The sequence below is a fragment of the Rhipicephalus microplus genome, chromosome 7, assembly GCF_043290135.1.
Source record: "Rhipicephalus microplus isolate Deutch F79 chromosome 7, USDA_Rmic, whole genome shotgun sequence".
Classification (NCBI taxonomy): Eukaryota; Metazoa; Arthropoda; class Arachnida; order Ixodida; family Ixodidae; genus Rhipicephalus; species Rhipicephalus microplus.
This window is the reverse complement of record NC_134706.1, coordinates 25,513,095-25,538,414: the sequence shown is the minus strand read 5'-3', so window position 1 is coordinate 25,538,414 and position 25,320 is coordinate 25,513,095. Positions and strand designations below refer to the sequence as shown.

Genomic DNA, 25,320 nt, shown 5'->3' with positions numbered 1-25,320 from the left:
GAGGATGGCAATGATAAGCACAATCAGGTACCAGTTGCCATAGCTGCCCTTGGAGCTGGAGAAACGCGAATCAAAGGGCGTGAATTAACTCAACACCACTCATCACCGAACGACAACACATAAGACGTTCAAGAGATTGCTAACGCGTGATAAGTGTGAACACGATTTTGTGTACTTACTCCGCATCTGCGTAACAAAGCACAGTAAAAGGAGGTGATGACTATTGCAGTTTCTGCGCGAAAAATGGCGATGCTCTCAAGAGCAATACGAATAAAATAAGCTCTCTAGCAATATACGGTGTGTACGGTGTGCACGCGCTCGGAGTAATAGGATAACCATGGAGGAAGGCAAAATGCAGGAGGTGGCATGACGGCATACCCAGCCTTGTCAAGCCGACCCACTTTGAAGCCATCGACGTTGGCCCAACACGTGACCTTTTGCGCAAATTCACGCCAGTAACGAGACTTGTCAATACTTCGAAGTACGACGCCCGGTAGCTTTTAATCGAAACGCGCTGCTGGTTCGGCGCCATGGAGGAAGGAACCAGCGCAGACCGGCCGGCTCACGCAGGTGGTTCAAAGGCGGAACAGCGCCGAAAGTACAACAACCTACCGCAAGCTCTCACGTTTCGATCACGTGTTCGGTCGACAGGGTGCGCTTCACTCGTGTGACGTAATGCTGCCTCCTTTCGTTTTCTTCCTCCATGAGAATAAACTATAGTACCAGACCAAGGTTCAGCAGCACTGGCAACAGAGATTCGCAGCTTGGGCTGAGCATGCACGAAGGCGTTACAACCGTCATTTGTCTCGCTAAACGAAGACACGACTTTCGCCCGCCGACATCGCCGCCTTTCTGCGGCGCTTTTTGCAGCGGTATCATTAGATGGTGCTATCCCACTCGAAGCAGTACGAGGCGTAGAAACACCGTTGGTGATATGTGCACTGCTCCGACAATTCACACGAATTCACATGCATACTATTCACACGAATATGTGCCCAAAAGCGCTAGACAAATGTTGCGCTTTCGATCCGCCGTACGAGGCATACGATGATTCTGGACGCATGCGAGGAACGGTAAATCAGTGCGCATACAGCTTCGCCCACATATACCACACCTAGCTCGTCCGTTCGCAAAACATCGTATCCTCTTCATTGAGCGCAACGCAAGCATCCTTATACATCCGTGCTTCGTTGCGAAAGAACATTGTCAAAAAAGCTATGCCTTCATCAGTGGCAAACATCGCAACAGTCCACATTTGTTTGTGACTCCGAGCGTGGCTCAGCAGTGCAGACGCTTCCACTACAGCCGTTCATGACCAAACACGAGTTCATCGTCGATCACTTATTTCTGCCAACACGATAAGATCTTGCGCTTTTATTTGACACGTCTACATGAATGTGCTATTGCTTTTCTAGATGGCCGCGAAGAAGGTGGGAGCGAATTCAGCTGGTTCGATGAGACGGCTGGCCGTTGGCTCAGTGGCGCTGCTTACTTGCGAAATGGCCTCCGATTGCTGCTCGATACTTCGCTAGAGGTTTGAAAGCGGTCATGGCCTTGCATAAATGGCGCGCTTCAAACATTTTATTCAAGCACGATTAATTTCATGTCAAATGTTTCTCTCATGCTTCGCGTGCCGCTGTCCACAGCGATATTGGCAAATGCCAGGATGACCGAAGCCACTCGAGCGGTGAGGACAGAACTAACGACATGAGTGCCACCACTGTCATGACGTCACACGTCTCCCGCGCTGCTATTGGCTGTGGCCGCCAGACCGGTGTCGCAGCCACGCGGCTGCATTCAGCAAGTCGAGTGCACGCGTGGCGAGCAAATCGTATCTGCTTGATCTTCTACCGAGATTCGAACCTTTATCGTGAGACGCGTTTTTTGTTAGCTTGGTTTGTATGAACACATTCTCAGACATATCGCCTGTGTTTAAAATATGGGCAGTTCAAAAAACTATGTATTAGATTATGACCATGTTATAAGTGACATCTATGCTCTATTAATATCAGGTAGGGAAGACGAGCATGTTTAAGTATCAATGGCTGCATCCAAAAAAGAAAATTATGAGCTACATACCTTTTCTGGATTTCGTATCCTGCTGTGGGCATGTATGGTTTGCAACTCGCCGTATAACTGCATGGGTTCGTTTCTAAGCTGTGATCACGCGTGAAATGCCTGTATCTTATCTGTGTGCGCTTTATAATCGTGTAAGTGTTATCGGGATGTCACTGATACGCGTGCTGTTATGGTTTCTGAACACGCATGCCTATTGCGTTTGATCATACTTGATATACTCGTCGTTAAGACATTTCGCGAAAGTATAGCTTACCCGCTCCTTCAGCTGAAAGAACACAACGAAGGCACTGAGCGTTTCGTGAAACACAAAGTCGAATGTCAGCAGAAATGGCTTCGACTTTCGAGCAGAGCATGCAGTACGAAATATGCAAGGGTTCGGTGAATCTGCAGGCATGAGTATAGCCAAACAGCTGGGCGCCCCTGAAATGACGAGTATGTGTATTCACATGCCACGCTTTCTCCGACACTATACCCCAAACAAAATGAGATAAATCGTGGAAATCATTAGAGAATAATCTATATTCTAATACAAATCTCAAGTATAAAGCGAGTTTTGGATGTAATCGATATCTATTGCGGGATATTGAAAGAGAGTGAGAATGGGGTTAACGACTAAACGAAGAAATCAGCGAGAACGATTGTAGTTCCCTCACAGCTATACGGCTCACCTGTACTCCGCCTTTCATGATGCCACCCTTTGAGCTGTCTGGGTTTTCTTTTCGTTTGAAAGAGCGTCTTTGGCTGAAAATGTTTTGTCAATCAAAAGCTTCTAAATAATGTTAATTGAAGGTTCTTGAATGACATCTCCATTGTCGAACTGTTTACTGTTACTGAAACTGGGTGCTTCAACAAGAAAGAAAAAAATTGAAACCCTTGCGCGTTAAACTCTTTTCCGGCAAGCAATCTTCGAACTTCTATTGATTAGTTAAAAACTTACTTTTCATTTGGGTTATTCCTGACTCGTAATCTGAAACACCAGAAAAAAAAACGCCCTTGAAGTGTAGAAGTACAACTAATATGCAGTACACATAATGGCAAAAACAGTTGAAAAGCCTATCCTTATATCTGTTTCACGAACAGGGGAAACCTTTAATTACACGATTCACATGTAACGAAGACGATGGAGGCGGAAATGTCGCAGGCCCGTGTGCTCAGATTTGGGTGCACGTTAAAGAACCCCAGGTGGTCAAAATTTCCGGAGTCCTCCACTACGGCGTCTCTCATAATCGTATGGTGGTTTTGGGACGTTAAACCCCACAAATCAATCACATGTAACGAAGAAAGAAAACAAAATAAAGATTTGGAAAACAATAATTACAAACGTTCGCCCAAAATTACACACCAGGACCCTAAAGTGACATGAGTGTGGCTTCAAAGTTTCGGGAGCGTTCACCTTGCCAGCAGAAAAAGCAATTACACTGCCGTAAAAATATAAACAATGAAAACACGCATCTCGAAACTTTCCTCTGGGGATACTTATCAGGCTGGTAAGCATCCCGTGCCTCATCCTTTTCATGCGGTACGATGCGTCAGTCTGATAATGTTGTCTTTCAGATACACCATGTGAGCTCGTTCAAGAAAATTCGGAATGTCGCTGTACTGTGTACAGACATAGGCGTCCATGGGGTAGCCCATCAGGGGAGCTCGAGTGCGCGGATTTGTACCCCCCCCCCCCCCCACCCTGTTTCCTGTCCTTTCCTCGCGTGGCTTCATTTTCTCGTGATCGTCAGTTTTGTTTTGCGCTAAAAAGTATCCGTCCCACCCTCCATTTCTCCCCCACCCCCCCACAACCACAAGCTTATGCGTAGCGACTGATACATGGTAGGCGTACGAAAACACGGCCATGTAGTATCGCACTTGGACATTTAGGGGAAAAAAAATATTCCCACATACGGAATGCATTACACTCCAGTATTCCTTTCTCTAGCCTACCAATACCTACTAATAGCAGCCACTCCTCGTGCGAATGATGGTTGTCTTCAGCAACTAGAAAATTCGGAGGGTTTATGGAATGCCGGGCCACCGAACGATGGCGTCGATATCTTGTAAATGTTCAGGCAACCACAACTATAAACATGTTTGCTTTTGTCTGAGTGCTTTGAAAGGTTACTCGTACGATATTAGGCTGCGGCCCCCGATTTAGACCCGAAGGTAAGCAGGATCCACTAGGTTGATGCATTAACAATTTTATCATTTTCTAGTTGACTATGGTCCCACCAGATGGCTCCACCTATTTTACCTCTCCCGTGTTTTTTTTTTTTTAGTTTCCAATTGTTGAGGCCCAGAGAGTCCGGCCTTAAGATATAGTTAACAAAAACCCCACTGTTACTTACAGAACGAACTTTCCGGTGCGTCCAACTCAGCTGAAGATCAGGAAAAAAATATGGTATTGTTATTCACAAAGGAGAGATCGAATGTCTATGCGAGTCGCTGCGCAGATTCAGTGTTAAGTGATGCGTGTCATTCATGTACGAAATCTCTCTGAACATTTGAGCGTATCTTTAATCGGTTGTGACGGCGCAGTGCACTGCGTTCAATTCTGTAAACACGAAACATCTTTACTGGGCGAATTCATACCCATGAAAAGTAACACTGATTATACACAAGCGACACACAATGTACCAATAAGAATGGCTATCCCCGATGTCGCTCGTCGTTAACCTAATTATCTTTTACACCCAAGGCTGGTAAAAGAAAGGAATGTTATCGAGGGTTTCCGTTTTCGTTCGGCTACTCGCGTTGTGCGATGCCTTGTCGGATCAGTCGAATCGGAAAACTTCCGTTTCCCCCGGTAACAGTTTTCCGGGTGAAGCCGCGGATCCCACGAAAATTAACGTGTGTACCTGGCAGTATACTTACTGGCCCCCACTTCTACTTAGTGGCGATAACCCCGCAGAACTGTCGCGCTGTAATATTAGCAGTTGTGAACTCACATTGCCCGGAGCTCGATCTCGAGTACGCCGTGGTCGCATAGGTGGTCTCTGTGAGCGAAGAAAAAAAAGAAGGGTGGTGTTGGGAGTCGTAAAACGATTCACAAACACTGCAAAGGTATAATCAAGGAGGTGTAGGATTGCTTGAAATATCGAGTTAATATTGATAACAGAACTTGCTATAGGAACGCGAAATTCCCGTTATGGCCACTATCTATAGATTGCACTGTAAATATATTACTTCCAAATCCGGACGCGGCGATGAACGTGTCTTTGAGAAACGGGCGTTTCGTGTCGTAACCACAGAATTCTGTCGCATCTGTATTGTAAAAACAGACACAACCAATGCTTCTAATGTGGCAGAAGGAATCGTTGTCACAATAGGTAATTAAGAGAGGAAATGGTTGCAGAAGCCTGTAGACACAGGAGACCTCAGCGAAGCTTGCGACAGATTACAAGTTAACAAACATGCACTTTTTTTGAAAATACAAAACATTTTAATCATGCGCAGTCGTACTATGTATAATTTTTGAGCTGAATACAATGTTTTTCTTATTCGAAGCATATCGATACGAAAAATGCACTATGAGATTACCCCGAATATTTGACCACGACCGATCATGAGGTTAAGGACAGGGATATTTGGACAATTAAAAATATGCAAACAAGTAGCGTGGGCTCACTACATATTTCCACATTCGAAATTGGCACTTCAATTCATACCTAACTAGAGTTCCTAAGAATGAAGCAATGCAGAAAGTATCGGGAAAATTCGCGGTATAATCGGCCAATCCCCTTCATTGCGTACGAGCCATGTGCAGGGGAAAACAAGAACAACAACAAGTATAGTGAAGTGCGAGCGCATTCTTATTTAGTTCACTGAAGCATCCCTAATACGAACACCTCTTTATCCTACTACATCCTAAGACAACGAAGGAGTCTTTTCTCTCCTTTTGTGTGTGATTCCTGATTTGTCACGTATGTCACTCCATTTGGAGAGACATGTTCACTCTCTTTTGTGTTCAACGACTCTCCTACAATACTGCAATACTGCCCAAAAAGAGTTAAGGTGTCTCTATGAAGAGAGTAAGAGTCCCAGAAAATGGACTGAAAATAGTTTTTTTTTTTTTTCAAAATGCATGGTTCCTTCGAGTTGACGCGCAGATCTGTTGAGAGCGTACCACGGTCACGATTTGTCGTATGAATACAGACAAATTTCTCCCCACGCAGTGTAGCCGAGAAGTGCGATATATCGATCGGTTCAGCGCTTAGTGCTGGCTATGTACAGGGGCTATCGAAAATGCCCATGCAGTCCATGCTGCCATAAAAACAAATGGGATAGTGGCCTGGGAACTTTTGACGAATTCTGTGCGTCACCTTCACAAAGAAGTGGCGCAGAGGACGTTACACCGTGGTGCCAAAGGTAATAATGACGAGAAAACAATCACTCTCTCGATTTTCATTTCGCGGTGGTTTAAGACTGTCTTAAAAGCTATACAGTGGGCACGCTTTAGACCCCTTTCTTGAATAACTTCTTCGTGTAAAAACCGATAAATATTTGTTGCTTAATTTACCGGTTTTTTTTTCTTTTGGCACAATGTTGATGACGGGGACTTGCGTTCCATCATTACCGTGCTGCCACAGCTTTATTGATGATCTGCTGTGGCAGCTCTGTGAAAACCACGCTGAGATTTCAAAACGACAACCAAAACACGACGTCTTGGGTGCAAACTTCAGCTGCTCCGACCGCTTTACAATGACCTTCACGATACATCAGAACGCAAGTACGTCGAGCTCAGAGTTGCCCCTGAAGGAAGACCGGTCCACATTGCCCAAAAAATGGATCAGTAGGACCCTCGTGCATCTGACATAGAGAACGGTAACGGCATACACCTTAAGACCTTACAAGCGTGCCAACGGCCACTCTTCAACCATAATGAATGCCGTCAAAAGGCGACATGACTTGAAACAGGCCTGAGCGAGAACTTCTAACTTCTACTTTCCTGTTAGATAGTAAACGCCAGCGAAATGCTGTACGTACCCATCGCAAAGGTAAAGCGTTACTGTAACAGGCTTGCTGGACTCGATAACAATGGCTACCTTGTTTGTTTTTCTCTTTTTACTTCAACCTATGGCATGTACCCACTCTAGGGGATTATTGATGATGATGATGATGACGATGATGATGAAGAAGAAGATGATGATGATAATGATGAAGGCCTAAGTGAATGGCTCACACCAACTCTGTGGGATTGGTTGGTTTGTTGGTTCCTCAACAACTTGGCGCAGCCCACCTAGGGAGATACTCCAAGAATGGGACGGTGCCTTGCTTTATAAATTTATTCGCTTCTGGAAAGGAATGGTTGAATTCATTAGGTAATATAGGTAATAATTTCAAGGTGTTGAATTTTTAACAAAAAAACTTCAAAAGGATAACACAATAAACACACACAAAAAAAAAGACAAAAGTCTGTATATAAGACAACTGAACTTAGCTATGTGTAGCACTGCATTCCTTTAGATTCTCGTAAAAAAATTGTAACAGCGGTAAAAACGCTCCTGTGGGTTTGTGGGATTGGCCGTCTCGTGGGCTTCTTTCTTTACTTGTACTCACGAGGAAGGGCTCGATGCCATGAACGTGATGCCATAAATTTATAATGAAATCCACTCATTCAAAGGAAACCACCTAAAATTGCCCACACTCTGGGGCAACTTTGAGGCCCTAAAACAACTTCAAAACGACACGTATGTCGGTTGTGGTAACAAGCCACCAAACAGGAAGTCAATGAAGTGCATTGAAAAGTGGCGCGCATGTCGCACAGCGAGTTTTCTTATGTCCCTAACAAGAGTTATTTATGCTCGTGCTGGTGAAATCCTACGTGCTCGCTTATTGTTTACCGCGGCATGTGTAAACTCTACGAACTGGAATCGATGGGTGCCCGCGCCACGCACTTTTTCGAGTTTCACAGAAGCGGAGCAGCATTTAGCGAGGGATGCACGGCCGCGCAGTGAGACGAAGGATTGCGACTTGAGCGTGAATACGACCAAAAGGCTTGCCGCGAACGTCGGTTCTCAGATACACCGCTAGATGGCATAGCTGCCTCGGTTGCAGACGAGGAGGTGATCACAAGGGAAATAATGTCTTCACTATACAACTCCCCCTCGTTTTTTTTTGTTGTTGTTGTTGTTGTTGTAAGCAATAGCACAGTTATCGTCCATATGAGACTATATGTTCTCTTGGCCAATCCCCCAGGTGGGTATGAGCCATGGATTAGAGGCCACAAACAAACAAACAATCAAATACAGGAGAACAGCAGCTCCATTGCTTTCTTTTTCTTTCACGCTGGGCGGAATAGGGGGTTTTAAAAAAATCGCAAGGGGTTTAAAAAAATTGCTGAAGTGGAAGTTCTCGCAGTGCTTTGCCAGCAATATTGAAGCCAGCTTTTGCCTTCAAAAGATCTCAGAAAGATGCTATTTTCTGGTGGTGCCCACTTGGATATCAAGTGGCTTTGACCTGTCAGTCTAAAGGTTACGTTAATTAAAAAAATAAAAGGTAGCTGTTTCTGATGATGTAACGCACACAGACGAGTATCGGTACCTTAATCTCCATTAAAATTTGCCTTAAATTTGAGGCTTACTAAAGAAAACTAGTAACAGAAGGGCGCACTTTGAGCGCTGTCTGCCCAGCAAACGTTGCCATGTTAAACTTTCTGGGCATCCGAAGAGAATGCTCCTTCTGAATCGCCGAACGCCAAAAACGGTACACTGATAAGCGAAATGATTTCGTAGTCTCATCGAGGTCATGAAGGGCATGAAGTTATATTAAAGAGCACGGGACGGCTTTAAACTCTCCCATAGTAGAGTACCCTGTACTCTAATTCATTACCCACTTTTTCTACCCCCCCCCCCCCCCACCCCTCGGAACGCCAACATCTCATCAAGCCCCTAGTAAGATGGCTACCACAGCCGCCATCTAACGGTGGGTATGGCTTCACTCGTGGGCGATAACTTCTACTGCAGCAATTGTTTTTAAACCTCCTTAATTTTTCGGAGGGGGGGGGGGAGGTCATTCACTTGGGAAGTGAGCAAAATGATTATTTCACCGAGCCGACCTTCTGAATTCATATTGCCTTTAGAAGTCCGGTGCCACACATACACACAGGCAGTGGTTTGGGCCAGATCATGTCGGTAGTATCACAGATGTTAAACCTATAGGGACATGCAGTAAAAAATTCAACACTCATACACTCGTTAATTCGAAAATTCTGATCTTATCCGGTTATGGCCAACATATATACACTGTTTGATGGCCACAAGCTCTCATAATTTCGCTCGTAATTGGCCGAAACGCGCTTAACGTGGATATGCGAGGACTTCCTGAACGAGGCACCATATCGTCACCGTTGGCACAGCGAACCGCAAGATTACGAAAGACATGCCCATTGGCGTTTACTACCATGACCTCTTGTCGTTCCAACGGGCGTGGTGGCGATCCTCTATCGCATTCTTTGCGACCAAAGCTTTCAGCAGATACTCCAAATTTGATTAGTTTGACGGTCAAAATGTGGGTATCGTCACGTGCGCGTGATGGCGGTGGTCGTGCACGACGGTGCAGGTGTGCAGGCCACGTGTCGCACTATAATAAAGACACCTGAGTCTTGGGTCGTGATCACATTGCCAGTTAAGTCGCATATTGGTGAAAATTTCAGCTTTTACGTTACTTCTATGCTAAATAAGTGCAACGTTAACACGTTCATTAAGAAAATGACAGTGTGCTGTTACGAAAGTAATTTCTTTATTTTTAATATTTTACATAATTTAGAATTCGTACATTTGCAGCATTTATTTTTCGCTCCCGTGAAGTCCAAAACAACGAGCTCTGACTGTACTGTAACATTCGTATACAAAATGGAATACTAACGCTACGAGAAGACCAACGAACTACATATACTTTTTTTTCAATAGTAAATTCTCGCGAACACGAGCCCGACGAGAAAGCGGCCTAGCTACGCAAAAAAAAAAAAAACGGAAGTGCGAATTGACCTTCAGAAACAAATCTCCTGGCGAGTGCGTCACCGTTATACAAAGGCACGAATAAACACGTCACAACAAATGTAGCCCTTAAAGTACGCAATGCCAAACCTTCCTTTCGCTTGCATCTCCTGACGTGCGCATCCGCCGGAAACTGCGGCATATATGTAACGTCACCGCAAAGCTGGCCTAAAATATACCAGTTGCAAAGCTGCTTTTGAACGCTCCTGTACATACATGCAAAAGGGAGTTATCGTGGTACCAGAATGCATCTGCAACTGCTTTAATTACCCTCTATTTTTTTTTCCTCGTATACTAACTATGCCACCTGTATCGACCATTTGCGCTATCCAAGCCATAACACGATGCGGCGACGTTGAAGGGGCAATTCAAGCGCATCGAGGGACCGCCACCGCTCTGCGTCTTCCGGCGCTACGACAGGCTTCGGTATAGCGTAATTCCGACACGTCCAAGTCGAAATTTGTTGGGGCATTTTCTAACGATAGCGATCTGTACGAACAATCGAGAATTTCCGCCGTCCTTGACGTGCCCCGTTAAATGCCCGTATCGGCGATGCCCCCCCCCCCCCCCGCGCATTGTATGCCGTGTGGCAAAGTAGCATGACGGGGTTCCAGTGAAGAGAGAAGGCGGCGCTGTTTCTCGGGGCAGGAAATGCAAACTTTGCAGAGACGAACGTGGACGCGCACAGTATCTCAATATAAATTAGCAAATGATGGACAACCTTGTTACGTGTTGTGATCTATAGTCACTAACATCGTATTCCATTGCGCGAGAGTTTAGAGGAGCTACGCCAGATCAGATGCTATAGGAGGCAGCTGGTGCTAACCTTATATATAAGCATTTTAATTCATAGCTATCTCATTGATTGCTTCGCCCTTGTAACCAAGCTGAGTACTTTCGTTGTGTTTTTAGCCGTATTTACGCATATGTGGCGTCGGCTTAACTTACCTTCACCCATGTCTTTGCAATCAAGTACACGGCCTGCACTTTGGAGAAAGTATTGCGACATCCAGGTCTCTTGACAAAGCTTGCCAAGCAGAAGGGTCTCGCTGCGGGCGAGGTGACCAGGACGATCTGAAGTTGTCTCCGGAGTGCCCAACGTTTTCTCGACTTCATGCGAGTTACAGGCATCGTCAGGGATGGATGGATGGATGGATGCTATGAGCGTCCACTTTATAACGGGGTGGTGACAAGTATGCCACCAGGCTCGACAAAAAAAAACCCTTTTTTATTTTTTTATGTTGGCCTAATGCCTCTACTTCGATAAATTCTATCTTAACGGAAAAAAAGGTAAATTTTCAGCTTAAGTTCTCTGCCATTTACGGTACACTGTCCATATTTTATTTTTCCAATATTTATTTTTGTCCTTTCTCTCTAATTTTCTGCCACCAATACTCTAACCGTCTCTTACTTATTTCAATCGCGGGTGTGTTCAGCTTTCCATTGTTGTCCCTAAAACCCAAGGCTTCCTGTAGCCTCGTTCCCAAACGTACACCTGGGTGGATATCTCCACATTCAATCAGAACATGCTCCGCCGTTTCCTTATCTTTCCCGCAGCATGTGCATTGTTCTTCTTTACTGAATCTTGCTTTATAACTACGCGTTCTAAGGCAACCCGATCTCGCTTCAAACAGTAAAGCGCTTCCCCTTGAATTATCGTAAAATGCCTCCCTCCTTATTTCATTTTTGCCCTTTCGGTAGTTACTCAAAGCCGGTTTTTTCTCCATAGCTGCCATCCAGTAAATCCTCTCCGCCTCCCTGACTTTTCCCTTAACGCTCTTTGTTGACATATGGCTTACAATACCAGCCGTATATTTACTAGTGAGTCTTCTAGTTCTTTTTCTCCACTGTGTGTCCACGCTCTTCCTATACAAATAACGGAACACCTTCTCTGCCCATCTACTCTCCTTCATATTTCTTAGCCTTTCTTCGAACCTTATTTTGCTCTGCGCTTCCCTCGCCTCAAAACCTGCCCACCCCATATCGCCCTTTACAGCCTCATTTGTCGTCTTCCCGTGAGCACCCAACGCGAGGCGTCCCACAGTCCTTTGATTTACATCCATTCCCGATTGCACCTCTGCCCTCATGCACACCACTGAGTTCCCAAAAGTAAGCCCTGGAACCATTACACCCTTCCACAGACCTCGAAGCACCTCATACCTATTGTATCCCCACAACGCTCTGTGCTTCATTATTGCCGCATTCCTCTTTCCTTTTGCTGCCGAGGCTTTTTCCTGTACCTCCATGTATCTATCACTCTCATTTACCCATACTCCAAGGTACTTGTATTCACTTACCCTCGGTATTTCTTGGCCTTGTATGGACACCGTCTTATCACAGGGATCATTGAATACCATCAATCCACACTTCGTTACACTGAATCCTAGTCCAAGAGCTTCACCTTCCCTTCCGCATATATTCGCCAGCTGCTGTATATCATCTCGACTGTCCGCAAATAAGACGATATCGTCCGCATAAAATAAACCTGGAAGCTTCTGTTCAATCATCATGCCGCCCTGTTTGTGTGACAGATTAAAACTAATGTTGCTACCTTCTAGCGCTTTTTCCATACTCACCATGTACAGCATGAATAACAGCGGGGACAAAGGACATCCCTGTCTCAGACGCCTGCTAACCTCAACGTTCTCTTTGCTACGCATTCCTTCCCACTCTATGCAAACTGTATTTTCTCGGTATATCTCCCTCAAAAGCTGTATACAGTCGTCGCCCATGCCCATTCCTTTCAATATATCCCACAAAATTTCCTGATTAACGTTGTCGTATGCCCCAGTGATGTCTAGAAAAGCCACGTACAAGGGCCTATTCTCTATTTTAGATATTTCTATACACTGAGTGAGAACAAACAGGTTATCGTCTAACCGCCTGTCGACTCGAAATCCGTTCTGAAGTTCTCCCAAAATATCGTTATGTTCGGCCCATGTTTCTATTTTCATTTTTACTGCTTGCATCGCCAACCTGTATAGTACCGATGTAATGGTTAGTGGTCTATACGAGCGAATCTTGTCCTTTTCTCCCTCGCCCCTATAGATTAAGTTCATTCTACTTTGTCGCCAACTGTCCGGTATTTGTCCGTCCTTTAAGCTTTTTTCTACTGCTTTTAACAATGCTTCTTTAGTGTTATGTCCTAGTTCGTTAATGAGGCTAACGGGAATCCCATCTAAACCCGCGGCAGTGCGCTTTGGAATTTTTCCTTCGGCCTTTTTCCAGTTGAAATTATCAAGTACTAGCTCTTCCTCTGTTGCTTTCTCCGCCACACTTTTACTCACCGGGGAGATCCCCTGGACGCTCCTTTGAAACGCATCGGCTGTTACCTTTTGGATGTAACCTAGCGCTTCGTACCCTTCCAATTGATTTCCTCCTTCATCTAGAATATGTTGTTGCGTTGTGACAGACTTCCTACCTAGCGCCTTTATGTGGCTCCAAAAAATCCTAGGCGCGGCCTCCTTTTTTTCAGGGAACGCCTGACGTGCGCGCCCCCTGTCGACGGTCGCAGCATGCAACTGGAGGACCTGGACGTTGACTGCTGGCGCCTCCTGGGGCGGTACCTTAGCATCGACGACGTGAGACGCTTCACCGTCGGCGAACTGGGCAACTCCACGATTAGCCGGGCTACATGATGTTGAGAGCGAGCCTATGACAATCAATTCATCGTGGTAGATGTATACCCGCCTGCGAGAGCCTTACTGCGTTTGAGTTTCATCGCGAGATCGCTTTGCATCTGCGCTGTTTGAGCTTCAGTGTGTCCGTCCTGCAATCACTTCGGCAAACATCTTTGAATCTGCTTTTAGCTGCCCACACCACGTGTAACATTGCCCGTCACTCCTGGTTCTTTTAAAAAATTGCAGCGCCAACTGCACGACTGTGCAAAATCTTTTATTTCACTTACTCGGATGACCATTTCTTTCCCGAGAACGGCTCCACCCCCCAGAGCAATGTGCCAGTACGCAGTCTATCATTTGACATGCTTTGCATGAAAATGACAGAGCTTATCTTCTTCATGTCTCTGGGTGTAGTAAATCACATTTTATTAAAGCCATACTAGCAAAATGAATCGTGCACTGAACCATGAACAGCGTTTTCAGCGTTGTCCGTCTGAGCCACGACGCGCTGTGGTGTTTTCGTTAGCCTCAAGGAAGACGTAATTGACAAGGTTTCGAAACATCTTTTTAGTGTGTCCGTGCGCCTAATTATTGGAATCTTCACTAAGACCAAAAAGTGATGTCCACGCATTAGTCTTCTCTCTCTACTGAATGGGAACGAGTACGCAGAAACATCATTGCTTGTCCTGGAACGACATGAGGAAAACGTGGGTAAGCAGCAAAACTACATCACTCCTAAATCTTATCGACCTGAAAACCGCGTTCTTGGTTTTACGAGCACGTTGAAAAGTTGCCAAAAGTGCGCTAATGAGCGTAGGATCATTACGTCACGCGAAGGCGACGCCACATTTACGCATATTACTAACTCGGGTCTACGTGTAAATTTTTGTTGGGTAGAATGAGACAATACTCGAATACTAACAAGAACCATCGACCGCATATACAGCAATCAACAGTGACGTGGCCAGGTACATTGCATCTTTCATGTTTTTGCCGCCAGAGGCCCCACCAGGTTATTTTTGCGTCTTTCAATGAAGAAATCAAAAAAATTATTCCACCTATCACGTAAAAAAACGGAGTTTGAGTGAGTGCGATGCACAATCTTTCCATCTATGGAATCATTGCATTTCATGTTCTAGGAAGTTCTCGGTCATATTAACCATCATAAGTGCTTTGGGCGGCAATATATATTCCCGAAAATTGCTCATTTCAGTGTGACTGAAATTACAATGGTGTTCCGCAATGCTGAAAACACAGTGTCGTTGACGGGTACCTATGTTGCCAAATGTCCCAATTTGTTTTTAACTTCTTCGTATTCCTTCCTTTTCTTCCTCATCACTTCTCTTACTTGCTCCCTCCGGCTTCCCATCATAGTTTATTCCTCTATCTATCTACGGTTCCTTGATGTTTTTCTGAATTTCTTTCTCTCCCTCTACTGCCTCTAATTCAATCTCTGTCATGATTCACTCTCTCTTCTCCTCCTTTCCCTCTTGTCAATATCAGGTCTCTCTTCCTCACGCTCTCCTTATTTTCCCAACCGCTTACTGCAGCATTTGACACGAGTCCATTCGCAACTTTCACCGCTTAGAGAGGACATAAGTGACAGTCCAACATGGCCGTCGTTTTGGGGGATCGTGCCGCCGCCGCCGGATAGTGTGCCCGTCCCTTCGAACTGCGTAGTCTTTTCGGCTGCACCCACCGTGTCGTCAAGGCTTTGCTTGACTCTAGCATGTATTATATGCCATATGACGTGTCCAGAAACGCGCGTGCCGTGTTTTGAACGCCGGGCGGATCGTTTGCTGAGGTGTGAAAGGAACGCACGTACCGGTTTGCGAGCACTGTCCAATTATTGTGCCTGCCGACTTCCCGACCGTGGAAATAGCCGCACGAGCCATCGTTCGAATTCGGGAGCGACTGAACGATGGCTGTAAGTTCACGTACTGTACTGACTTATGACGCATTCCATTGAGAAAACAGGAGTAAAGGGGCAGGGCAGTGAGAGCAGGGCCACTCAACCTGCCACTGGAATGCGCCGCACTCCCGGAGGGCAGGTCAAGGAAGGGAGTTATGAGTGTGGGACCATGCGACTGAAACATTTCAAGCACCTGCATATTATTTTTGGGGCAGCAGCAAAATACGCGTGAAATCTGTCAGCCATGCGTTCTTCATTATCCTATGATACCTAGAATCTTTGTGCAATGACCCATTCGGCAGACGTCCAGGTGTCATCGTATAGCCACCCGTACAAAACAGCGGTGTCAATGGTTGCTACCATTGCCACCGCGCTTGTCGGCTGAAGAAAAATTCGGAAACTGTGACGTTCAAGGGCCACGGGACTCGTCGTACTGCGCCTCCTCCGCTTTTCAGGCGAGATCACTACAAACTGCTCCTGGCTGCTCTCGGCACAGCAAAAGAACTCTCGCTCTACCACTGGATGACAGTGCTCCTGCACCTGTTCGACCACTGGAACACTCCGGTTCCTAAAGAGGGGAGGGGGGGGGGGGGTGCTATTTTTCTTCGATGTGGTATTCTCGACGAATTCGTGTGTGACCACACCTACGAGTGCGGCACAGATTATATGCACAGAGTCGTCCATGCGCACAGAGCTAGCTCATGCGAGTGGATGACTGCACTCTTCAGAGGCTTAGTGCGTCCGAGGCATCTCGCACGAAGCAAAAGTAGACGCTCTTACTTTCTGCCCTAGGTTTTTAGCTTCGATGCATGGCTACGAAAGTAGTAGCGGTGATCTTGAGAGTGTAGTCATCCACTCTCATGATCTAGCTAAGAGTGAGTCGTGACGTCGGTGTTCGAACTTTATCATTCGCTTCCCACGACAGAAACTACGCTGTTTTTATGCGCTTGCAAACAAAATATATTTGGGTGTATTTCAATGCTGAAGCGTGGTCAATGACAGTTCGTGGCAAGAGAGAATAAAATAAGGGAAAGACAGGGAGGTTTACCAGAAATTGGAGCATCCGGTTTGCTACCCTGCACAAAGGGAAAGGAGAATGGGTAATAAAGATGGGAAAGAAAGCGAAGAGCGAAGTAGGCGCGCGAAAAAGAAAACAAAAAAGTGAGCTGGGGTGCTATAGCCTATTCAATAGGCCACTACCACTCAGAAAGTTCAATAAGGCCTTCACTGATTTTCTGTGCGAAAGTTCGTGGCAAAATCTCAGGGATGCCAGGAGCTGAATACATCACTGTCGATATATCAACTTTAAGACAAAGTTTTATTTCTATCATGTATATAGTCTCACAGATAAAGGACAACAAATGATCCCAACAATACTAACCAGTTGTAAGCAAATTAAATAGGTGATTAGTGCAGAATAAAATTTAAATCCCACATTCTACAAGAACATGTTGGCGAGAAACACATTTATTGGGAAGTGCATCTTCATTAAAGCTCATGCGTGTGTGCACGGGTGGATGCAGACGGTTGCCCGGGGGGGAGGCAATGTGTACAGTATTAAAGTGAGGGGGTGGGTATGTTGCATAATAAACAAGTGGGTGGACTTCCCCGAGCCTTATTCGCCCCCGCTTTAAAGAGAACTCTGCGCGCGCTTATCATCATCATCTTCATCATCAACCTCACTACAGTGATGATGAGGATTGATGATGATGCAGAAGATGACGACGATGATGATGATGATCTTCCTTCCGCGCGCTTATGCTTCGACTGAAATGCGACCAGTACGAATATTTCTTTTCTCTCTCCCTTTTTTTGCATGGTTATTGCTCGCGCGAAGCAGGAAACCTCGCCTTTGACTGCACGGCGTGTGTACAGCGGCACCTAGCACAATTTGCGATTCTTGTATACCTGTACCTCACGGCGAAAAAAAAAATAAAGAGTGAATCATTTTTACCACGATTCGCAGTACCCGTCCCGTCTTCTGCAGTTCACCACCGAACTCAGAAAGGCCGTCGTACAAATCGCCAAGCCTCTGAACATAAAGCACCAGCGAACCGCCAAAATGTGGCCGACCGAACACCTGCATGAGCTGGCTGCGTGGATATCCCCAAAGCGACAGTTACGACGGCTGCCGCATGATGACGCGACCATCGAAGCATTGGGGTTTCAAGGGACAGTGAAGGCAAAATAGAATTTAAACGAGTAAAATAACCGAGAGGAGGCCAACTGACTCGTAGCTAGAATCAAAGCGTGAGCGGAAATGATAGTACTCATTGATATGGTTAGATGACGAGAGCTGCCGTCTGATCTAACGGGCACAGCCGGATACATCCATCCATTCATCCAACCGTTGCGAATACTATTATCTAAAGCCTCGTTAAAGATATGAAGTTTTCCACGAATCTTCACGAGGCGGGTGACGGGGACCCTTGCGTTTGCTTTCGGGGAACAGGATGACTCGCGCCTTGCTGGACCAGGCTGACCCTCGCTAGACCAGACGGCGCGGCTGACAATACAAGAAGAGAGAGAGAGCGGTCGGTGCGGGGACTCAATGGCCGAAAAGGCAGCGACAGTGACGAGAGACCTTTCGGCAACGAACGAACGTAGATGCTCTGCTCTCTAGAGCAGTTGCAAATGGTGCAAGCAAACGTCTTGTACATATCGTAGAAGAAAACCATAGTCCGAGAATCGAAGCCATCTTGGTAACAGGCTTCTCTTGCCTTTGTATCGCACATCCCACCTCGCGAACAATTTTCGCCTCCAAGAATTGAGCTTCTTTCTTTCTCTCTTTTTTTCTGCTCGTGCTCTCTCGCCCACCGGGGTTGCTACAGGCCACGCTGGACTGGAGAAATCTGCACAGGTGTTCAGCAAACGAAGCAAAGAGAGGATGACGGTGCAGAAGACAGCGCATGCCGGTTCGTGATGGTGGTCATTTTTGTCTCCGACTGACAAATTAAGGTGAGTATAAAGTTTCCTTTTTTTTAAGTTATCTGAATGTCTTGCCCTGCTTTCGTCCTAGTCATTTAAACTAGCCGCCGGCCTTTTGTTCGATCCCTCATAGTGGGTTCTATGGGAAAACCGAGCAAGCAAACTCTGCGGCGTTCAATCGCCACTGCACCGCATCGTTATCGTCATCAGTATCCCTTGGTTTTGATGTCACTGTTCCATTAAGGAGGTTCAAAACAATTCTGCTTGAGTGGAGACCACCTATGCATACCAAATGGGGCGCAGTGAAGCCGCACTGCACGCACGGCGGCCATCTTGCCATGGGCAAGATACGAAAGCCAAATCGCACCTGCCGCGTCTTACCACCGTAGTTTTTAGCTGCGGAGAGAAGATGTCGAGAAGTCAAATGGCAGACAAGAACACAGTCTACTTTATCATTTTTCTTTTCGGTGTGTTCCTTGCAAGCATGCACACTGACTCAGGTTATCGCTGGCTTTTAAAAAGAAGCATACTCGTTAGAGCAGACCCCACATTCTTGGCACTCTATTTTACATTCATCTTATAGACCTCTCCCTATTTATAAACAGTGTGACGTCACTGCGGGCAATCCGCCCACCATACCCTCTCTCGGAGCAGGTGCTGGTTGGCAAGAAAGTTCCACCGGCGGCATCTTTTTGCATAGCAGAGCTGCGTGTCTGCATTCCTTCGACAGAAATTTCTACATTACTATGTCCTAAAGTCACAGCTTTTGAAAGAGAGGGGTCGCGCAATGGTCACTGTCCATAGTGTGAAAATTTGGTCGTCGTATATGGATGGATGCAGAAACTATAGTACTGAAAGACACGACTAGCACGCGGTGGGCTTCACCCACGTAGAAGGCAGCCATAAAAAAAACTGATCTTTTCCGAAAGCGAATGTTTTGAAGGTATACACGGTGACTGGCACTTCGAGAAATACCTGCATGGCATTGATGTAAACTTATTCACATTCCATCGTGGCATGTGCGATGCAGTTTTAAACGAGGTACATCATTGGCGGCAGCGTGGTTTCGAGCTGCTGTGCTTGACGTTGCGGATAAGATTCTTACTCATTGCGTAAACGTGTGATCGGAGATGAATGAAAAAAAAATAAAAGAAGCACTTCTTCCCGTGCGTTAGGCTGATGTTAACATATCCTCGGGAACATTTTAGTAAAATTCTGCCGCTGCGTTTCTCAATAACCCAGTGAAGATTCGTGTGATGAAAAACCGGACAACTTAATAATATATAGTATTATCTAATACACTTACCTTGGTGCGTTTGACACCTACAACGTGTTTTCGTACCTATATTGCTCCTTTAGGCCTGATACCCAAGCTTTTAATGCACGTTGTGACTTAGTAAGGATCGAGCCCTAAAAGTACAAAGTAGATAAGAAACGAAAATCTCCGCTGTTTCCATTAACGCGTATGAGGTATCCGATAATACGAGGTATAGCCGTGCAGATTCGGCAACGCTACAACATGCTCATAGCTCATGCGTAGTCGTACATATCACCCGGAGATCATGCACTTTTATTTTTCTGCACGCCGCGCATGTGCTGAGATGTACCCACTCGCAGAGGATCGCGTCAAATGCATATTTACCTTTACTAAATTGTCAAATTGTAAAGTTCCACCGACAACCGGTTACTGCAGCCGCCCCACAACGAATGCCGGTGTTTTCGCAAACAGGACGCATCGCGTTAATCACACTGCGCACACCACGCACGATATTCGCAGTTTCACCGTCCTTAGAGGTGAAGCAATAGTGTCGATGCCTTTCAACGCACGCTACACGCCACGGTCAACACTGCACATTTTCGATGGCGATGCCACTGTTCCTCGCACAGGTCGCCGCGTGTGTTCACTTCTCCGAGATAAACAGCCAGCCAGCGTGGCAAATGTTTCATCACGCTCTTCACCGCACACCTAGGTGTTCTCTGACATATACTACAGCTAATGTTGCAACTGTGAGACGAAGATTAGGCTTTCATAAAGAAAAAAAAAACACTCGCCCCAAGCCACCGAGTGACTGCAGCCCCCTCAGCAACCGGCGGTAGTGTTTTGTCAACCACCGCCTTGCACGTGCCCCGGTGACCACACGCTGTGACGTGCCCCGGTAGAGGTCTATTCGTGTGAAAGAATCTCGTGCAACTGTACAGTTCGGCCCCCTTCTTTGCGTGGAATATGAATGTGGGCGTCCCAAGCATCACACATAAGGACATGCTCATCGATAAAGATATGCTCATCAAGCCTTTCGTCAAAAGCCATTACTTTTCTCGAGACAAGCTCAACAGCTTCAGGGCCAGCATTTTCGTTTTGCGCAGACATGCTTTAATTAAGGGTATTCATGTTGCAGTCGACATCATTTTAATAGCTTCTATCTGCACGATGAAGTACAAACAGCGTGATATTCAACAGGGGGACACAAACGAGGAGGCCAAACTCTGTGTCTCTTCGTTTGTGTGCCCCTGTACTTCTTCGTGCAAGATCAACGAACCCGAAGCTTCACTTTAAAATGTTCTGTCTGCGGTTTTTCGATACAATTTCGTTAACTAGGCTCTCTCTGCTGCCACCAATGAATCAATTCGAAAACACACTGTTGGCATCCTAAGTCGTAAGTCAAAGACAACGAGCGTATGCACATGCAGCCTATCATTATGCATTCCAGACCCAAAGTCATCATATCTAACTACGAGAGTCACCTGCAATCTCAAGGTGTTTCGTCATTTCTCATCAACAATCAGCGTACAGTTTACGGAGTCTCTGCGCAGAATTGGGCAAGCTTTTTCGAGACGGTGACTCGGCTGCTAATGGAGGCTTTTTATTTTAACGCGATAGCGTTAGAGAGCTCGTTCCGCAAAAAAATTGCGGTGGCGGTGTCACTGGTTGTGAACGAAAAAATCATCATCTCATGCGTGACCTAAAAAATCGAAAACGATGCAAATGAAATAAATAAATGATAAAAACCCTGGAGCAGAGTAGGGACCGCACCAGGGTCGTTGGGGTCGCAACTGGGGATCGATTCCGGTTTATTTGCGTGGCAAGCTGATGTTCTAGCACACGGTCACGCCTCTGTTTGTGAAAGCAGTGAAAATAACTTCGTCTGCTTCAAAATGCAGTGAAAGTAGCTTTCATGCTTCACATACACACGCGTCCTGTATACATGCTTCACAATTCAACATGAAATATCGCAGTAATAAAGCTTGGTCAAGCGTATATTGCCAACGCGCATCAGAATGGTTGATCACCATAACAGTTTCGTGGTTGAAAGCTAGTACCCCTTACAAAAGGCATACACGTTACTGCACCTATTCCCTAAAAGGGGCCCTGCAACCCTTTTTTGAGCTTGGTTAGAAAACACCGTCGATCGGTAGTAGAGGCTCCCGACAACACGCGAGCCAAATATTATCACAGCACGCGGCCTGGAATTCACACTAAATTATCAAAGTCAGCTAGAAATTGCTCTCTCTTCTCTCGACAAATCACGTTATATGCCCGAAAATCACACGTCAACGACCCATCTATCAGCCATTGGTTCGCGGGAGGACGCTCTTTGTTCACGCGTGCGCGCGTGATCACACTGAAAAAGCTGCGCATTCGAAAGAAAAAGAAGTGCTCAAGGTCGTGAAGCGTGACGTTTTTCTGTGGCCCTGCCATTCCTCTCTACTTAGCTTCCAGCGTTTTCGTAAAGACAAGAGAAGGGAGAATGCAAATGCAGCATGCGACAAGCCTTCGTAACTCCACTCGCACTGGACGGTTTCTTAACATTTTTGCGGTGTTGAATTTGTGAGGCAATAAGCAATTTCGGTGAATTCATTCAATGGTTACTTGAAAAGGTGTTTCAAGGCCCTTTTAAGGCCACGTAGTGAGTGGATATAAAATTCGAAATGGTTTCATGCACTAGGTGTTTGAAGTATGCACTACGAACAAGATGTCGCTATCGCGTTCAACTCCTAAAAGTGAAGCTTTATTCCCCTAATTTTTTATTCATGGAACTGTGTTGCATTCTCGCATAATGCGCTCTGCTGACAGAGCCCGACACTTCACTTTGAGCATACATACTAATAACCTTTTGTTTGTTTGTTTGTTTGTTTGTTTGTTTGTTTGTTTGTTTGTTTGTTTGTTTGTGAGAACTGCCGTGTAGGTTTTAAAACCGCAGTGCCATATCTTCAACAACTTCAAGGTCAATACATATAACGACAGGAGTACCCTGGGCCTCGGTCATGGCCGTTTTCTTCGCAGCTGGAACTAGTATTGCACAGTTCAGACATACTGGTTTTTTTCACTGCACCATACAAGTAACAAAATGAAAGGCAGGAATACAAGAAAAGACAGGTCTCTGTGTATCGCCCAAACAATGTTACCTACCCTTGAAGTAACAAGCTATCCTTTTAATTAACACAACAAAGAACCGATAACAAAATATTGGAAAATCGATCACCTATTTAATTTCAACGAGTAGGTAACAGTGTTTTCGTTCCCTATTCGCGCACCGCTCCAATGGTATCAACGAGCACAAGGACATGTACAACCGGACTTTGCAGGAAATGCGTCAAGCCCAGCCGGACAACTCGCGGGTCATAGGCCAGTCCTGCTTGTAACAATTTCACCAGAAGTGCCTTTATAACATATGTCATCGCCGTGTCTATAGGCTTTCAGTCATCCCGTCATCTTAATGCCACAGATCAACAGCACGCCCCAGCGTTCTTTCAAGATTTCGGTCCTTAAGAAACATTTTAGGGAAAAAAAGAATTACCGTGAGGTATGTGAACACAGGGTTCGAGCTGTCAACAATTTAAGTGTTCCGGCATAAGGAGAAGTTTTCATCAATCTCCAAAGCTACTACTCACAACTGAAACATTATCCCAGAGCACCCCCTCGCTTGATTTATGTAGCCTTAAAAAAGCGCAATGTATCCATTACAACATCCGGACCACCACGACGCCGGAAAACAACTGGAACATGTGTGGGCCACAGTGGCTAGAGTTGTTGACGAAGGTGCGCTTTTTGACTACAGCAAGATGGCGGCGCGCGGCTTCACCTGAGGGGCGCCGAGCAAATATTATACTTTCACCTCCTTGTGTTCCACCATGCACTCCAACCGTCTACAGTAGCCAAGAGGCGTTCCAATGACGTCGTTGGCGCCCCTTCACAGGTAAACGGACATCATCTTTCGTGGCTTCGCTTCCGCTCACGTGCTGCGGGGAAATCGGTGATCAGACTATTAAATATATGATATATTAAGTGACTCCCATTTCGAACATAGTTGAGAAGTGTCCGAAGTCATATGTGGAGACGCTCAGCAAACCGGATGGTTGATGTTTCGTCCGCGATGTCATCTTTTTAACGATCGCTCACCAATCTGGGCCCTGTTCACGGACTTCCCTAATCATCTCTTAATCTATTACTTTTATCTAAAACATTACTTCTCTGTCCCTCTTATTCCCACCTGTAGCATATATCAAATCGGCCATCTGCCTGGTTAGCCTCCCTGCCTTCTCTCTTGTTTTTCTTGTCCTTCCTTCTCTCTTTTAATCCCACCTTACCCCTTCTCTTGTGAACTATAGCTGAGATGTCGCAATCTGATGCAGACAATTGCCGGCTCAATGTTCTTTTCATTTTCCTATTAAAAATCGCTAGCCTCCCCTCACGTCTTACGTCTACCATGCAGTGTAGAACGCACCTCCACTTCTGTCAGTCCCCAACTTTTTTTTTTGAGTAGTGTGCTTAGTTTTCAGAGACTGCGCTTCTGTGTAACTATTCCACTGTCAGACATAAAAAGTTGGACAAAAGGGAAATATGTTCATTATTCACAACATGATATCTCAAAGCAGGAAATAAGCTCTGTGATATTGTGATGGAGCTCGAAAAAGACATCTATTCAACTCGTGACCACATCGATGGTTTGTGTCAGCTGCAAGGACCAGCGGTTTCTAGTATTATGGCGAATTCCATTGAGAGAACAGGAGTAGAGGGGCAGGGCACTGAGGAGTGCGGGGCAGAGCATTGAGAGCAGGGCCAACCTGCCACTGGAATGCGGCGCACTCACAGAGGGCAGGTGAAGGAAGGGGGTGATGAGTGGGGAACCATTCGAATGAAACATTCCAAGCCCGGGCATATTCTTTGTGGGGCAGCAGCAAAATACGCGTGAAATCGGGCATCCACATATCCTTGATTATCCTGATACCTAGTATGCTTGTGCAATGACTCATTCGGCAAACGTCCAGCTCTCATCGTAGCCCTCCCTACAAAACAGTGGTGTCCAACTACACATGGTTGCCGCGCTCGCCAGCTGAAGAAAAATTTGGAGGCTATGACGTTTGAAGGACCACGTGACTAGTCATTCTACGCCTACTCCTCTTTTCAGGCGAGAGCACTGCTCCTGGCTGCTCTCGGCACAGCAAAACCATTCTCGCTCTAACAACGGATGGCAGTGCTCCTGCACCTGTTCGACCATTGAAACGCTCTGAAGAGAGCACTTTAAGCGTGCTTTCGAGTGCTCCTGCTCTCTCAATGAAGTTCGCCATTATAAGTGCATCCTCGATTAGCACGTACAGCAACCGTGGCAGTTGAGTTGTTCTCACTGGTCGCTTTGTTCATCGCAGAAAGAACGCTGTGGAAGACGTGTTTGGCGCGTTTGATCTTATTCATCTCCGGCTGCGCTTCTCCCTCAGCCTTTTTCATTCAGAACTCTGCAAATATTTATTTCAGTTGTTGCGTATTTTGTAGCGTACCACGCGTAGTATGGTTCTCACTTTT

General features: G+C 45.9%; 1 long non-coding RNA gene across 1 annotated transcript in view; it reads right to left on the bottom strand.

The window, feature by feature from the left end:
* LOC119180284 (uncharacterized) overlaps positions 1-25,320 on the bottom strand; it is a 171,098-nt gene continuing 145,778 nt past the window's right edge. The window contains exons 4-6 of the long non-coding RNA XR_005111012.2: positions 5,013-5,060; positions 3,017-3,046; positions 1-55 (exon numbers count right to left, since the gene is read on the bottom strand). This is a non-coding gene — a long non-coding RNA (uncharacterized LOC119180284). The remainder of the gene's footprint in view (positions 56-3,016; positions 3,047-5,012; positions 5,061-25,320) is intronic.